The sequence below is a fragment of the Xenopus tropicalis genome, chromosome 1 (assembly GCF_000004195.4).
Source record: "Xenopus tropicalis strain Nigerian chromosome 1, UCB_Xtro_10.0, whole genome shotgun sequence".
In the NCBI taxonomy this organism is placed as follows: Eukaryota; Metazoa; Chordata; class Amphibia; order Anura; family Pipidae; genus Xenopus; species Xenopus tropicalis.
The window spans coordinates 119,972,694-119,992,228 of NC_030677.2; positions in this window are offsets into that span (position 1 = coordinate 119,972,694).

The following is a 19,535-nucleotide window of genomic DNA, read 5'->3' on the forward strand; positions in this document are numbered from 1 at the left end:
CAACTGACTGAAAAAAAGGGAGATGGTCACTACTTTTTCAAGCAAATGGGAATTCTTATAGTTTTTATATTTATAGTATATCTCCTGTAGTACCATTAATGTACTTTTAAGAGCAGGTCTGTCCGACCATCTGAGTCTCTTAGAGTCACCCAGCCTTACTGGAGTCAGCTGGAGTAAGTGTTATGGTTTGGGTACAACAACTTGGGCTGGGTTGCAACATGACTTGGTCAGGTTGTACTGTGGGCATGGCCAAAGGCAAATATGTGGTTTATATTGAATTTATTCCCCCTTAATTAATACAATATTAGTACTTTCCTTAGTATGCATGCATATCTTTGTTTTTTGCTTCTTTTTCTACTTAGAGATACAAGTGGAAGCGATCATATTGAGCTTATATACATACTATAAGAAACAGAACAGAAGCAGCACTTCAAAAATATTTTGTTTTAAATCGGCATTTAATATTTTTAGATAAACATACAATATATCCTCATATAATTTTTCTCTCTGTTTGCAATGAGAAATCAGAAGCACATTCTATCATGTAGTTGAAAATGACTCCATGTAACACAGTATATTATAGTTTAGCAAGTGCATTGGCTGATGCAAGCAATATGGCAACTCACGCTCTTATTTATAAATGAAGCTGAAAGAATGAATGTTCTATGCCCTTAAGAAGTTGTGCATCAATATGTTAAACGGATGAATAAAATATATAAACCATATTTATAAACCCCATAATTTAAGGTACAGTCTTTTTTGTGTTCCTTGCAGTTATCGATACAAAGAGCTAACTAGGGTATCAAGCTTGGGTCTCTATACTTTAGCTTTCAGGGGATGGGGCTGGAGCTTAGGAGGTTATTGCAAGGTTTTCTCATTTCCCCAAAACACTAATGCTAAAACCTTTTCATATTACTTTTATGTCCTTATTTTGAGGCACTTTACTAAATACTAACCATAAAATGGATGAGGCTTGTTGGTAAGTGTCATAGCCAGAACTAGTGGCTATGTGCCCAAAGTGAAACAAACATTTTTCTGTGTTCAATTTTTCTAAAATACAGCGCTGTGTATTCATGTAGCACTTTATAAATAAAGTTGTATATAAGTATACGACTGCATCATTGATGACATTGCTGTTGGGGAGGGAGTTGTGGGTGCAATGGGCAGGAAGCGAGCTAGTGGAGCACTGAGCCAAGTATTATTGCAATACTACTATGGCAGAATGAATTAAATACCTATAAGCCTGTATTTAGCTCCTGCAACAAGAATTTGCTACTTTCACACAAATTTCAAATTCCCAGCCTTTGATTGCAGAAAATGGCATGGCATAATATCAGAGCCACCACAATAAAATATGGGGCCTAAGCCAAATGTGAAACTCAGGGCCAAAAAAACTGACCATGCCCTTTTTTACTCCACCCCCTTTTTAACACTCCCATTAGGGATAAAAAGTACTGCACTACGCACACATGCCAATTTGATCACTTTACAAAATGAATAGCCACCTTTGCACTACCTGCAGATGTGCCAGGTATAACTGCAGAAAATTAGTGTTCATTCTAGTATCACTCTGTGATAAATATGCCCCTAAAACCCCATAAGTCAACAGCGATCTAGGAAATTTCTAAATATCAAAATATGGTAGCCATACACAGGCTTAAGTTGTCAATTCAGATTGGCCCGTGTATGGGGCCCTCTGACAGGCCTCTCTAACCGATATCTGGCCAAAAATCGTCAGACAGGGTTGATTTTCCTGTCGGATCAGGGACTGCATTGACTCATAGATGCCTTCCTTGCTCCAACGGCTCCTATTCCTATCGTTGTAATTCGATCGCTTGGCCCTATAATTTGATCATTTGAACTTAGGTGGGCATATTGGCAGAAAGGTCCTCTCATTTGGCGATCTCACCACACAAGCGAATCTTATGGTGTATGCCGAGCTTTACCTGGAGAATCTAATTAAACATTGGTCATAGTGTCTTAAACATGTTAAATTAACTTGATTTATTCTTGCATTAGTGAAAAAGCGACATAAACTCATTTTTACAGTATATTAGGATAAATATGTAACGTTTTTATTTCACTCACACATATGTCATTTCTTTTAAAAACAAAAATGTTTTATTGAACTCATAAAATACATCAAAAGCAGGAATTACAACATTTTGTAATATACAGTACAGTGTTGAATATTTGTTTAATACTGAAATGTCAGTGAATCTGAGTTGTGATTTTCCAGGTAAGTCTGATGGACTTAAGTCTGATGGCCCACGGAGTGAGTTAGTCGCCCGCGATAGATCTCTGCTACCATCGACGACTAACCACTCCGAAATGCCAGCAACAATAGGTGTCACCAGTGGAAAGGCCTGTACAACCCTTCGGCTTTCGAAGTCACGTGAAGTTGCCTGCAGGAGGAAACCGCACAACTTTGGAAAGCCAAAGCGATGCGTCGGTAAGTCAACTGCGGTAGCAGAGATCTATGGCTCCGTGGGCCATCAGCCTAAAGGAGAACCAGTACAGTACAATGTAGAAATATGCATGCAAGACATACATCTACAACTTTTATAAATGTATGTTAAACTCTTCATATTCTTTATATATGATTACCAGAAACTTCCCTGGCAGAAGTCTGTATTTAAAAAATACCATTGTGTATAATAAATAGTGAATAATGCACCTCTATTGTAAAATATTTTACATCATATAAGTGAGAGCAAAGCATGAAAATAATGTGACATGGTATGAAAAAACATTAAATAAACAATAAACAGATACAGAATAATACACAAAGATATTTCACATACTTAGAAAATAAAATTTTATTACAATTTTATCTTCAAAGGTTTGCAGCTGGATGCTGTTTGTGTCACTGGCATGGGTGCATTGAGAGATTAAAATGAATGATTCCTGTGGCCCCAGGCTTTACCCCGACTCCCATTCTGACCCTCTCTTGTCCACTATGTATCCTGCCACTGCCCCAATCCATTTGACCCCACACACCCTTGTACAGAAGTGCAAGAACCTTTACTGAAAGTGGTTTTACACACAACCGACAGCTTGGGAATTTACGAGACTGCAACTGCACTTGTGGATGTTAAAGGAACAGTATGTCTATGAAGATTCTCATTCATCCAGGTCATGATATACAGTATCTAGTAGAATTAAGTCTAAAACAACTGGACTTTTCTGAGTTTTTCTTGAAAACGTTTCACCACTCATCCGAGTGGCTTCTTCAGTTCAAATGACTGGTAGGGAATTCCCCAGTATTTAAACTCTTGATGGTAGTAACACCAAAAAATGAAAGTGCTAAACAAAATAATTTACTGTTGCCCTGCACTGGTACAACTGGTGTATTTGCCTCAGAAAGACTACTATAGTTTATATAAATAAGCTGCTGTGTAGCCATGGGGGCAGCCATTCAAAGGAGAAAAGGCACAGGTTACTTAGCAGATAACAGATAAACCCCCATTATATGGGGCTTATCTACTAGTTATCTGCTATGAAACCTGTGCCTTTTTTCCAGCTTGAATGGCTGCCCCCATGGCTACACAGCAGCTTATTTATATAGTAGCTTTTCTGTAGCAAAAACACCAGTTTTTTTTGCAGAACAGCACATTATATTTTAATTACTTTAAAACACTTTAATTTTTTGATGTTACTGTTCCTTTAATGAGCCCTCATGTTTTTCATGCAATAAAGGTTCCTGTTTGCCAAGGGTAACTTGTCCTGAATTATTTTCTACTAATGTATAGGATTTTGGCATTTTAAATGGTACAACTACAGTCAAAAATACCCTGCCCTGCAAAATAACACATGTAAGGACTTCTTACTTTTAGTAAGGCACATTAGGCTTATACACTATACTCATGAAATTGTAACCACAGTATATATTATTCTTTTGTACAAAAAAAAAATAATGTAGCATTAAAGCAGCACAATTTATAATTGGCACACAATTGGTTTTATTTTAGAATTTGTGGGAAACATTTTTTGTGATTCTTCCTTAATGCAAATGGAGATGCATTATGGGAGTTTTTCTGGTACCCTGGTTAGGCTATGTTTTCAAACATCATTTTAATGAATTACTAAACCTCACAGCAGAATCTTTTTAGATCCCCTTATATTCATACTTAGATCATCATATGTTTATATCTATCTTCACACGTTCAGGCCAGGATTTATTAACCTTTTCTGGGGATACCCAAATTTAAAGATGTTTTACTAAACAAAAATTGGTTTAGGGTAATGGCCCACAGGGAGATTAGTTTACCAGATTAATCTCTGGTACCACGGCGAATTTATATTGTAAAAGCCTACACATCGCTTCAGTTTTCCGAAGTCACGCAAAGTTCCTTCCTGCGGACAACTTTGTGTAACTTCATAAAACCAAAGTGATGTGTAGGCCTTTTTACCAGCGTAGGCCTTTCCAACTGCAATTCCCTGTTTTTTGGGGAGATTAGTCACACACAGTAGCAGAGATTTATCAGATGTGACTAACTTCCTTGTGGTACATAGCCCTTAGGGTTATTAAGGGCTTGTCTAAATTACTGTTGTTTATCATAGTTGTTGGGATCTTGTTCACTGATAAGTAGCAGCATAGAACACACTCCTCTGGATGCCAATATATGACATAGAAAAAAAATATTTGTGCTATTAGTCAAGTCCCTAAAAGTTTTTATTATTGATTGCAAACAGCTTAATGTTGCAACAAGTTGAATCATAGTTTTGGAATTTTAAAAAACTGAATTTGTAAAAGTTATTATTTCATATTCAGACAGGAAAATGTTGCTCCTTTTCGACAAAATATACATAAATAAATGATATATATATATATATATTTAGTACACAGGGAGGAGCACACCCTACACAAGTCCAAATGCCCTTGGTGCAGGTCAAAAACAAAAATATAATAGAAAGAGTGCCGCACTCACAGGGACTTGATACAAAAGAAATATATATATACACATATATATTTGTTTTGGACCACATTAAGGTTAAGGATAAAGGTCTTAATATGGCCATAAAGTTGGATTTCCCTGCAAATGTGTGAAAAATTTAAATCATAGTATAAAAAACTGACCATGCATCCTGCTATTAGCTTGTAACAATGCAGGCACTTATGGAATTTTTATATACATTTTACTAGGACATGCTTAAATTGAGATTTGGTACTGAGTGTAATCTCACCAATGGCCTTTAGGAGCTCTGTGACACTCTCCGTCACACAACACAGGAGATTTAGCATTCACAGCATTTTAAAAAAAACTTTGATAGCAAAATTTTTTTTAAAAAAATCCTGTTACAGCTGAATTTTGTGTGTGTGTGTGTCTGTATATATTATATTAAAAAGGCAGAGAGAGAGATTTAAGAAGTTTTTCATGACCTTTATGTGCCATACACTGTAGAATCTATGGCACAAGCATCTTCTTTGGTCTGTTCATTCTATAGTTCTGGGTTCCATTTTGATGATAAGCTGTAACCACTATGCCGTCCAGGCATCACAAATTAAACATTAATACCAGGGCAACAGCGATGACAGTCTTCAAATATAACTCTATACAATGTGGTTCACAAAAGAATTAGCAAACTACATTTCAGCGCTGCTTTTGAAACCAGGGTCTGGCCATGGTGCTGAAATTATGTGTTATTAACACTGTTCTCCTCAGCTAAAAATACATGATAGAACACAAGCACCTGTGTCTTGCTTACATTTATCCCTAGTTACATGCACAAAAACTAGGCAAAACAGCTATAAAAACCATATTGTTATTGTATTATTATGTTAACAACTTCAGAGACTCTCATGTATTTGTATACATGCATTTCTGTCTTTCCATGTCAATTATATGTTTAATATATATATATATATATATATATATATATGTTTACCTTTAAGTGCTCTCATGTGTTTTTGTTGTTGTTCTATTGTTTGAGTTATTCTTATTGTAAGCAAAAGTTCTGGAAGTCGCAGGGCTTGCTTCCCTTGATTGTGAAGATCTCTGCCTACCATCTGAATGCCAAGATTCTTGCTGCTTCTGCTGCAGTTTCCTATTGCTGGAGGCTTCAGAGTCACTGGAGTAGTCTCTGGTAGGTATTGTTCCAGGTTGCCTTATGTGTAGGGATATCTGTTTCTTATTTATCCGATGATTTTTAGCAGCAAGAGGAGAGGCTGCAGATAAAGATGCACTTTCTTTGGACTGTGATGAATACTGTTGATGGTTCAGCCCATACTTTTTATGTGAGGTATCTTTAAATCTAGTTGAGAAATTATTGGTTTGTTCAGATTGTTGCAAGCCTTGATGCTTCATAGCTTGTTTTGTTTTTTCAGTCAACACCAACATTTTATCATGAGAAAACAGACTTGATGTGCAGGGATCTGACATATGACGCACTCTCTGAGTTGATGTCTGACGACTATGTCCTTCATTGTTTCTAGGACTAGAACACTTTGCACTTGAGGAGTTTAGAATAAAGGATATTTGGGATTTATGTTCTTCCATATAAGCATGTTTCTGATGTGATTCCTCTTTCCTTCTAAATGATGAATTAAAAGAATGTACGTTGCCACTGGCGTTTCTATCAGTTTTAGGGGATGTATCATTGCTGTGCACTGGTTTATTTCGTATTTGGTTCACTAGCAAGTGCTTTCTCTGTATATCTTGAGAATCCTTTGTACGTCTGTGATCTTTCTGAGGAGACCTGCTTTTTCCTGGACTTGACGAGTTCTGTTCCTGTCGGCAAGCAGTATTGGGTGCCGTAGGAGAGTATGTCTTGGAAGGAAAAACTTGTTTCTCATTTTTATTACCTGGTGAAAGTTGCTGAATGGGAAGAGAAACTGTAAACACTTTATTGGTAGAGTCTGGACCATGCCTCTTTGGGCTACTGCCAGGTTCAGGTTCCATAAGCAATGGTGCACTTCTTTTTGGTCTGCAACTGTCAGAGACACATTCTTTCCTTGTGGCACTGAGGGCATTATGTAAAGTTGATGTACCTTTGTCTAATTGCTTGAGTTGCTCTCTGTTAGGTGATATTTTTTTCATGTTGTGAGAAGCAGGCTCAGTGCTAGCAGAAGGGGGATAGTCTTCAAACTTTACTTCCAAATGATGTGTTTTTTTATGTAGTTTCTTTGCTGTAACAGTTTGTTCTTGGACAGGTGATTTTCCCTCCATAACAGCAGAGACACTTGAAAAACCTCCACAGTGGTTTAAACCCTGAGACTTTACCAGTGTTTGTGAAGGGGAATCAACCATATTATCTCCGAGTATTATGCCCTGATAACCAGCCTCATCCAGAATAGAGTCTAATGTAGAAGCCAGTTTGTGAATATTTTTATCAGTATCTTCAATGGTCTGTTCCTCTGGTACTGAAGCAAATGTGACTTTTCTTGGTACATTTATTGTGTAAGGAGGTAAATCAGTGTTTATAGTATAGTCCGTCATGGAGGGCACTGAAGGAGAAAGTCCACTGACATTTGGATTCACATAAGCAGTATTTGGTTTTGCTGTCCTCATTAAAGGTATTTTAAAAGACATTGTCTGCACCCCAGGATACTTCCTCTCCACCCACAGACAAATCATCACCAAAAATAGTATGGTTCCAAAAAACAAGACTGCTCCAATAACCAAAATAGCCAATCCAACTGATCCAAAAGGGTTTAGGTATCCAACAGCTAGCATTACTGCAGAAACAAGAAACAGAAAGCAGGTGAAGCTGCATATAGACCATAGGAGCACACAAGGAGGTTTCCTGCCTCTGGCATGTCTCATCATTGCAGGATAATTTGCAGGTCCTCTGAAACTCTCAAGACGTCCTCTCGTGGCTCAGTTACACACAAACTACAGTTTGATCTTAGTGTCTATATTTAAATATTGGAAGTGTGTCACTTTCAACACATGACATGTTGAGCAGGGAGCCCTTCCCAACTTCTGTAGAGCAACAGAACTGGAAAAACTTGCTCTAAGCACATGTTGCCAGGTTTGCCCATTATTTCAGGATTACAGCATTCAACAAATTGAAAAGTCATAAAAGGATTTAACTAAATGTGTTGAGACAAAGTACTGATAGTGTGGCAGCACATATTGTATATGCCATTCAGCATATTATGGGGCATGTTTATCAAATACCACAGCCCCCCAGATTGAAATTCCACCACTCTCTATTCATTTCTGTGGCTTTTGTGAGCCTATTTATCAAAGGGAGAAAGGGGCACATTTACTAAAGTGTGAATATTCTCTGTATCCAACTCTGTCAAAAGTTCACCTCAATTTGACAGATGTATTTTCACAATAGAAGTATAGTATTATATTATTTTGCATATATAGTTATAGTATTTGGTTGCAAGGGAAATGTGGTGAATTTTCTCTAGGTGTAAATTTTCACATTTTCCCATACAACTGTAGTGAGGAAAATTTGTTTAGCATGGGGGAAGTGACAGAAAATGAGATGCAATAGTGGCTGCTCTATCTACACTGCTGGCATTTGAATCTAGAAAAATTTCTCTTTTACCCATAATGAAATGAGAGTTGACCATTTGAAAAATACACCTCTAAAACGCCAAAGAAATTAACAGAGAGTGGCAGAATTTTACTCTCTGGTATTACTGTAATGGGTCCTAATTCAAATTCTTCATAAAGGGTCCTGCCACATGCAAAACCCTACTATGAGTATTACTAACACATAGGGCCAGATTTACTAAAACTGTAGCATTTCACATTTTTGTCATTTTAAAATTTGAATAAACTTGTTTCCACAAATGTCTGACATTTACTCAAAAAGTTCATGCAGGAAAAAGTCACAGAAAAAACCAAAGTTTGGAAGCAAAAGAAGGATTCTCCAGGGAAGGGACCTTTGCCAATGACTTCTATATGATCTCGACAAGTTTTAACTGGCAAATAGTCGCATTTGTATTTTTAGCTGTGTTGACAGATAGTAAATTTCTAAAATGTTGCAACTTTTTGTTTCTGTGACTTTTTCGCATTTTGATGCAAAAAATCCAATTTGTTAAAAATAAATAATCTGAGTGTTAGTAAATGGCCCCCGAAGTGTTACCTGTAAACACAAAGTTGTTGCTGACAGTATAACATTAAAGTCAAATGACATTAAAGGGGTCATTTACTACGACCCCAGGCAAAAGTGCAAGAGCACTGGTTGATGGGTCATAAAATGTTCCCTTTTTTTGTGTTAAATTCACATAACATGGCACCTCACAAACCAATGCATTCTGCACCAGAATGTAACAATCATGCCTACAGCTACAGCTTCTAGGACATGTGATACATATGACAGTTTCAGCTGGATGATTTGTGACGACCTCTCAATACATACCAAGAACACATAAGTACGTGAGTGTCACTAACAAAATCCAAAATGGTGACTCCTCTGTGCTTAAATTTGAAGGTCTAAATTATTCCTATTACAAAGGTTTTAAAACTTTAGACTGATGCAGTAAGTTTAATACACTATATAAAATATGGCACACCGATATTTGATTTAGTTTAGTTCTCCTTTAAATTTCTACATAATCAAAACATAATACACAATGAAAATGTTAAAAAGGTCCTCTTTGCTGTACCGAAATCAAGCATCCCCAATGTAAAAAAGAGTCTATGATCTGTAAATAAGTAAAGTTTTATATACTTGTATTACCCCAGTAACTAGAAGTCTACTAGCAAATTACATATTCCATGCCTCACTAGTCAAAAGAACATATTTAAACAGGAACATATACAACTGTTGTTATATCCTAGAGCTTGTTAGCCCAGACTATAGACACATCTATGATCCACTGAAACCAATATTATTGGCAAAATGTATGCAATTTTTTGGTAAACAATGATGGATACAATGCCAAGAGTGCTGCAGCATGGGCTACAGTCAGCTATAGTCATCTAAATAGACTGATAGATATATATTGATAGCAACCGTTATAAAACAAATATATAATAAATAAGTTACATGTACATAAATTAATGTTATATTTCATAGTTTTATAATGTTAAAAGGGTTGTTCACCTATAAACTTTTTGCCTGAATGTATTTTGCTGTGAGAAATACATTTCTCAATATTCCAATACCAGAATCACAGATTTTGCCTCACAATTAACAACAGTAAAAACAAAGTCATATTTTTACCTTATTAGTAATGGAGAAACTGAGAAAATACTCTGTTAATTAGTATTTAAATAAAGACATATGTATCAATGACCTAATAGATATGTGTAGTTTATCAAAACAAGGAACCCATGATGAGTTATCGAGCCAATCTTTCCATGACTGTTTTGTTTACTGGGCCTTGCCCTTTCCTACAGTACCTTGATTCATACTAAAACCATGTGCAGCACTGATAATTATCTGTGATTATGTTGATTTATAACATTCTTTAGGTAGGTGTCTTTTGCATCCCACTGTGCTGTATTTAATCATTTACCTATTCGCTTGCTTTCTTTAAAGAGGTATAACATCTTTACTGATTTAGGCTAGAGCTACATGTGGCAGATTCCCAGCTTGAGGATAAACAGAGGCCACAAATCCACCCCATGCTTGAAAAATCTGTAGTTCTAGATGCAATGCGTTGGCCTGGGTGCAGCCATACTAAGTGGAATTCGGCACGAGCAGTTTCACTACAAGTTCTGCTTTGTGCGGCTGCATCCGGACCAGCGCAATGGCTTCGGGTGCAGCCACATTCATCATTTTTTTTCATCGTAGGGGCAGATTGTCACCCTGCGTAGCATGAGCCTTATACTGTGTATATATAGATATAAAAACAGATTCTTTATTTTAATTGAACAAACTCTATAACATTTTACGTGAAGCTATTCAGAGTGGGTCGATCATTTTTTAAATCTGGCATCTAGTATGGTAAATAGAGGGTGTATCTTAGTGTATGGCATTTAATAGATGCAATTCTTTACCTATTAATAATTAAGGGTTGCTAGGATATAAATATAAACTGGTTGAGACCCATAATAAGTGTTGGCTGGCCACAATACTAACAAATATGCGTGGCTTTGGTGTCATCCCTGCAGGCAAATAGGGGTTGAGTCATTTGAGGATCTGGGAAATAAAACCTTGGAATTAATTATGTAGTGGTAACACATTTACACAGAGCTTTACAGAGATTGTTTATGATTCACATCATGCTTTATCCTAGCTGATTTACTATAGATGTAAGCAGTTATGTAGTAGACAGAGAAGACAAGAAACTAATTCCTACTTTTGCATATGTACAAGTTTATGCTTACCACCCTAATTTATGAACACAATTGCACATTTGTATCAGTGCAATTTTCCCACAGGAGCCAGCCCAGCATTTTTCTTTATCATCAGGTTCACTCTGGCAAATGCCATTAGGGCTACTGTAAGCGGCTGCAGCTTGGTGTTTAATAATCTGTTCTAGTTTTAGAAAATGAGGGTTAATATTAAGAGTTGAACATGCAACACTTTATTGTCACAGAGTAGTTCCTATCCATCAGATTATGTGACACATCCTTGTGTTCTCTATATATATATATGTTATAAATACTTCAATAGCAGTGATAGAAATGCTGCTTCCCCCTGGATTGCTTGTTATAGACATGGATGGGTGATTATTGCCAAAAAGGTGGCTTTGCCAAATATACAGGGTGACCTGCACTGCTGAGAACACGTCATGAGCCATAACCCTAGGGAGCACCATTTTTATCTGAATTTACCTTATTTTGGACAGTCTCTGTTCATCAGACCAGGGATGGCCTGCATCACTTATTAGTGGCTTTCTGCATTAGTGAGGCCAATGACCATCATTCTTTCTTTTATATTATATTGCACACCCTGAATGTTTACCTTTAAAGAACTCCAGATAAGCTTTTGTGTTTCCATATCTCTAATGCCTTTTTAACTTGTTCACAAGAAACCTGTTTGGTTACTGATACCTGAGGAATGTTTAATAAGCACGTCCTTAAATGAACACATTTCCACATTTTGATCATATGAGTCAAAGAATATTTGCACATCCACATGCAAAAATTAATATAGAAAATGTCAAATTTTATTAAATAAATGGTTCATCATCTGACCCAAATACTCACATGGCACCTAGAATCTACATAGGAGATTGTAGATTGTAAGCTCTTTTGGGCAGGGCCCTCTTCACCTCTTACTGATTGCTTTATATGTTACTCTGTATGTCCAATGTATGTAACCTACATATTGTACAGCGCTGCGGAATATGTTGGCGCTTTATAAATAAATGTAATGTAATGTAAAAACTAACCTATCCTTAGTATTCTAAAGAATAATGGTGGTATTAACATAAGCATTAGTGACCTGTGGATCAGCATTTTTGCCCTGCACCTGATAATAACCCGTGGTGCTCCAACCCTGCCCAGCCCTTAACACCAATTTATACACCCGTGCCAGACTCACCGCTGTTCTAACATCATTGAAGGAAGTGTGGTAAGCATGAGTATATGAACAAGTGCCACTAGTAGGGCTTGAAAGGGTCAGGGGGCCTGCAACCTGCCTCTGTATGCGACTGGTTGACTGAACATACCTAACCTGTGGGTTTAGGGCTGCCCAGCACATTACTAATATGTATCATGATTGCTCAGAAGGGCTTTATTCTGCAAATTCTATAAACATTCTCTATATAATATATATATATTAATATATGATATTATATAAACTTTATCTATAATCAGGGCAGAACTAGGCGTAGCCAGAAGAGGCATGTGCCTCAAATGCTAATGGTGGTAAGGCACACCAAAGGTGTAATAGTCGGCAGAAGGAGCATACAGTACAACTCTCTAACATTTAGGTTGAGATGACCTACCAGGGTTTCTTGGTATCAGATTCTGGTACAGAGAGGTAGTTTAGGGAGCAACCCAGAACCAATAAGCAATCACTTACATCACACCCAAGAAATAGCAGATGAATTCTGGGAATTGTAGTATTCTATACAACTAACATTTAGTAGTAATCTGTAATAAAGATTTAACAAGGGGCAAGCAGAAAGCAGAATATAGAGCAAAGAGGATTTAGACAGAGGAGGAAAACTTGGAGGGGGTCAATAGTTTTTGCCATGCACTTCACTGTTGTCAATGCAAGGTAGGGTTGCCACCTCACCCCTTTAATACAGGCCACATATTGAATCCATATCCTGCATTGCTAATTAGCAATTAATTTAGATTCATGCTGCAGACTGAACAGATTTATGTACAGCCATGCAGCATGCATCTAAATTATTGCTAAGTAGCCATGCAGGACGTTGGCCTGTGTATGGGTCTTCTGACAGGCCTGCCCGACTTATATCTGGCCAAACATTGGTTGATCTAGGTAGTTATTGTGAGACCAGCTAAATATGTTCTGCTGTGTAACTTACTGGAGTGATGTGATGATAAATGTCAGTCATCTTAATGTAAGCAATGTAAACTGAGTAAAACCTGCCTTGTATTGCAAAACTTGCCACACACTGTTAGTATAAATAAAAATAATTATAGCAGTTGACCCAGTTGACATAGCAGTAAGTGTGTCACTGAAATTTCAAACTTTATATTTGTTATTAGGAATCATCTAATTTCATGTTCCTGTCACGTACAGCTTGTCTGTCTATTATAATTATGTCTTGCCTTGTATGAGGCCATGTGCTTTAAAAGAAAGAAGCTCCTGGATAGCTAGAGAGGGTATCTGGCTGTAGAAGAGGTTCTACTTGTTCTATAATGTAGCTTCCCCTTTACAGGGGTATAAGAAGGTGCAATTCTAGTTTCAGAAAAATTACAGCTATTGTTCAGCCCAGGTGACAGCTATTGTACCTGTCAGCTTTAAGAACTCTGTTAATGTGCGTTACAGGTGTCTTAGACAGGTGTACCCATCCTGCCGGAAAGGGCTGCCATGACAAATCACAGGGCCCCATACAACATAATTAATGGGGGATGATCTGAAAATATTCTCCCTATGTTAAGTAGCCAAATGTATTTTGTTTATGTTCAACCTCTTTTAGACAATTATTTCTAGTAAAGATAAGTGTGTGGGTTTAGATATCACTAAAGTTCCATTTTATTGTAATGATTTTTAATAACAGAAAATACCTAGAAACTTTCAAACTCAGTTACGAAAATCAGTTCTTTAGCAGTTGTGTGCACATAGTTACATAGGGTTGAAAAAAGACCATAGTCCATCAAGTTCAACCCATCCAAGTAAACCCAGCACACACAACCTATACTTACCAATCTATACACTCACATACATAAACTATATATACAACCAGTAATACTAACTGTAGATATTAGTATCACAATAGCCTTGGATATTCTGCTTGTTCAAAAACGTATCCAGGCCTCTCTTAAAGGCATTAACAGAATCTGCCATTATTACATCTCTAGGAAGGGCATTCCACAGCCTCACTGCCCTCACCGTGAAACATTCATTCACCATGCTCAAAAATCTGGAATTGGGTGCAAAGCAGTAAAAAGCCTTTTGCCAGAGGTTATATATATATTATAAATGAAGCAGTACTGCAGCACTCCTTGCTGCAAAGGTGAAAAAGTGATTTAATTAGGTCACACATACAGGCAACGTTTTAGGCATTATCTTGCCCTTTATCAAGCCTGCCTCATTCACCTTTGCAATAAAGAGTGCTGCAATATTGCTTCATGATCTCAATTATGGAAATAATTATCTGTTTCTAAGCATGGCTAAAGGACAAAAGAGAAAACTTCTAGCTTTGGCTGGTTTAATTGCTCAGCACCATTATAAAGGATTCTTATATGATAAGGCATTAGTAAATTTATATAAGGTTTAAATCTGAACGTTAAACAAAGTACAGAATATATAGATTTCTTTTCCTTGTAGACTAATATTCACTGAGGCAAGACAGAAGTTTCCAGTTGGTACCTACTGGAGTTTGGACAGCTGGAGTTTGCACAGCTTTCTAGACTACTCATTTTCTCATGAAGTTTCTGGATAGGCTAGAGGATAAAGTTTGAACTTCCCCCCAGCCTACCCAATCCACACAGAGCAGGACCAGGACTTAAACCTCATGATAGAATAAGTGGTCTAGAAAGCTGTGTAAGAGGTAAATGGTAAAAAAAAATGCAGGTACAACAGATCTGCCCTCCCTACCTGATTCTGCAGCATACTGACAGCAGAGGGGGCTGGCCCCACAGTGAGTAAAGCCAAGGTCCACCTTAAGACCCAAAACATTAGATCATTGTCTTGCAGTTTTTTTTAACAATTCAAATCAAGGCAACAAGTAAAAAAAATAATTCGTAAGTCTAAGGCAATTTTGTTTTACAACCTTTGGACCAGGTCGGAACTGAGATTCAAAATAGACCCTGGCATTTTAAGTACATAGATGCCCAAACAACCCCTTACAGGCCCAAAAAACTATTTTTGGGCCTGTGGGGGGTTGTTTGGGCATCTATGGTGCATCTATTGGCATCTTTGGGCATCAATGGTGACTGTCTATGACATCTTATAGCAGCCCCTCTGGTATTTGGCAGAATTTTTACCTCAGGCTGAATAAGAAACAGTTTACGGTGGCTGGCATGTGGTAAATGGGAATTACGTAGACATTATGCACACACAGGGCAAAATTGTGTAAGGTAGTAAATTATTAATATGAGGCACAAGAGTATCCAATGTATTCTCCCAGTGTATTTAAAGTACAAGCATCTCAGTGTGTACACATTTATTTAACCCATGATCCTCCTTACAGCCATGCACAGGTACAGTGGATTTGGGTAAAATTTCTGTTTTGGGAGACTGCCATACAAAGCTTTCTACTGGACAAAATACAATAATGTCTTTTTTGGGATGCTAAGCCTCCCTAAATCTTTATTATTCTCTAACTTTGAAGGATATAAAGCAACAATGAATATAATGGATAAATTAAGCTCTGCATCATTTTTGGCAGATTCTGTTGAAGATTAAAGAGCAATGAAGCTTTTTGTAAGAAAGCAGCAGACAGTTAATCTGCAGACAATAATAAAATTATAGTGTTCTTTAACAACCTAATCCTTCATTGTAGCAACTGGCCCCACCTTAACTTCATTATTTCTTCATGAAAATCTTTTCTTTCAATGAACTCTGTTTAGTATAAATAATTCCATGTTGATAATGCTAGCAGTGAATACATTTATTGTCTGTTTCTAGGGAGCTTTGCTTTGACTGCAGTCCAAACAAGCATATGTAGTTGCTTATCTGTCATTAGGGAGCATTTACATTTGGCTGAAATATACATGAGTTGAGCAGCCTGGATATCCCTAATGTATGCTAGCACCTAGTGGCACTGCTCTGTGTGACTAAACTCCATGGTGATTGCTATGGGATAAGACAGAGAGTCGCTGTGAAACCAACCTTGTTGTACACCATCTTCAAGGCATCTCAGCCACACAACTGTATCTTAAGCTTTTTTTTTTTTTTTTTTGCATTACTTCAGATTCCATATTTACCAGCAAAGGTAAGTAGGATACTAAAGCAGATTCTAGAGAACTATTTTTTTATTAAGTAAAAAACATGTTCTGTAGAGATAGATCCTGGTTGCATTAGTTGTTTAATATTTTATTCAGCCTTTGTACTTTGGAGGCTGCTTTCTTAGCATATATATAACCCAGCATTCAGGTATAAAAAGTAGAGGTTTGTCTACTGTTAGTTTACTTTTATTAATGAATGATTTTTCTGGGCTGAAATGGCTTTAGTCCTCTCCCCAAAGCTGATTATTTCTCTTATACTTGTTAAAGGTTAATAATTCAATTTAAATATATTCATAATAGCACTTATAACATGTGTAGTCCGTTATACCCAGAATTGTTATAGCCCACTGGCTAAGAGGTGCAATATATTTTTTCAGTGTCATACTAACTGGCTACAGGGGGCCACTTTTCTATATCATTCTGTGTGGAACATGCATTTGTGTCCATGGAGGTGTTGGGCATACCTTTTTTATATCATGTAGTGGCTGAACTATGTGCAAAGCTGCCATGACTATTTACTGCCACATAGAAATTACAGTCAAATGTACAGTTCTTCAGAAATGTGATAAAAGTACCAGTAAATTTTCTATATTACCTGTATTTGGATGTATACAGAGTATACAATGCAGCTGCAACTGAATAGTGAGGGAGGTGTACAGAGGCTATGCACCTTTGTAACTGCATTAACATTTGCACATGCCCTCATGAAATCTAGTTTGCCTTATACAAAATGGAAAAAAACATCTTCTTGTATTCTTTGAACGCTTGAACTTTCTCTTTACTTGAATCTTTCTTAAGACATACCTCATAGTAAAAGACAAAATATTATGCTCTATATAATGCAATGTTTAATACTGTAAGCAAAAGTATCAATGTGTTTTGTAGTGCTGACTTTTTTTGAAACTGTCTTTTAGTAAGCTGTATTGGAGGACTGGAGTGAAAGACAGCTTTGTGGAGGTAAGGAAGGTCTAAAAGCTCTCTTCCATTTATCTCACTTATCCATTTGATCGCACTGAGAATAGGGAGCAAAGTCTTGGACGAAATGTGTGGCCATGAAATGTTGTTGGAATTGTCACAACAATAATCTAAACCTTTTGCTTTCACCAAACTGAAACATCATTTAAAATAAAATAACTTTATGATTACAATTAAATGAATTTAATGACCACACAGGGACAAATATGTCACTAAATTGGGCATTTTAATCATTTGTTTTATCTGTTAGTTGTTTTTTTTATCACTTTGATTGACCCGATCTGATTTGTAACTTATACATATCTTTTTCCCTTTCCTGCTTTCTTGGAGGAAGCCTCAGTTTGCTAACACCATGTTAGATTCTTACTATTTACAGGAACTGGATGATGAGGAGGTACCTGCATGACATGTCATTTCATTGTGTGTTTGTGTGTGATTTCTACTGCTTGAAGGCCATTAAAGGAACAGTAAACAATACTTTACATTTTAGACGACTAATGGAAACTTTCACTGCAGTATACCTTGGCTAAGTTGCTCAGGCACCATAAAACAGTTTATCTTTCTCTGCAGGCCCAGATTTGCATACCAGATGCCCCCTATGCCCCTGTCTCAGCGCATCACCCCACCCCCTCCCCTTGTTACGCACACATGCGCAAATTTCTTAGCTGGTCAGTAACATTTACTATGGTGTTCTTTTTGTGCAAACTTCAATGTGTGTATTTATTTAATTCAATATAAAATTGTATTTATGTCCATGGAAAACAACAACTATCCTGGCAGAAGGGCCTAGTTTACTTTTAGCCTTATATGATATAATTAAGCTAATATAGAAATCAGATAAATACACTACAAGAAGGAGAGGGGAAAGTGGGGCAGTATTGTATTACCATTTGTGCAAAGACTGAGGCAGGATTCAAGAGCAATTCATATCATGTTTACATAGGTCGGCTCAAAATTTTAGAGCCAACCTATGCTCTGCTTCGCCAGGTGTGCCTGCAGAAGCTGTACTTTTCAGTGCAATGGAGCTGGGGAAGGGAGCGGATAGGGTTCTTTCAGCCTGAAAAAAAAAATGCAGGCTGAGAGCAGCGGAGCCAAAGTTCTGAGTTCCCTGGCTCTTACCAATGGTGAGGAAGTTGTTTGCCACTGATCCACTTAAATTAACTAATATTCATCCTTTGTCTTTCTTGTTTCCTTAAATCTTTCCAGAAAGCAATGCATGAATTTAACAAAGACTGGAAGCTTTCTGGTATACAACGAATATATTACAACACCCTAGTCAAAGAACTTGGAGGCTTTGGCTCAGAAAATGGAAAATTTATTTGGCCAACTGGTGTGAGCAACACATTTGAAGGTGATCTTGCCATTAAAGATAGTGGCAATAATCAAATCCATATTTATACACTTCATGGACAAAATAAGCAAACATTTACTTATACCTCAGAATCAACAAAATGCTTTGGCGACATAGCCTGCACCCAGGAAGGACTTTTACTGGTGTCTGATGGTTCCAAAGGTATTAAAATGTTCTCTAAAGAAGGCAAAATGATTCACCTTCTAAAGTCACCTAAAACTGACTGGAAACATTCTTATGGACTAGCGGTATTAAATTCCAACAGTCTAGCAGTTACAGATTGGACAGATGGTGGAAAAGTGCATATTGTTTCTGTAGACTGGAGAATGAATGCTATTCTGAGGACCAACGTTGTTGATGGACTCCATAGACCCGAGTATATTGCTGTCACTGAGGTATAAACTGTTAAAATGTAAATATATATAATATCCCAGAGGAAGAATAACATTCTTGTTTGTTTATTAATTATAAACACATCCTATAGGTGCCAGTTCTGGAGCCCTAACAGGCACAAAATTATCATCTATGGAGTGTGTGCAACCATGAATTATTTGTAGTTTGCATTTTACGTCTTGCGTTGAATCTAGTACACAAGGCACAGGACTGTGGGTGCAATGCACCCTGTTCTTAACACCTGCCATAGGCAAGCTGTACGTTGAGGGCCCTGCTTCATCTTTATCTCTGTAAATGATGCACAAGCTAGTGGCTATCCAAGGAGAAGTCCACATATTGTCCTTGGAAGGCAGCACGGTAATCATGGA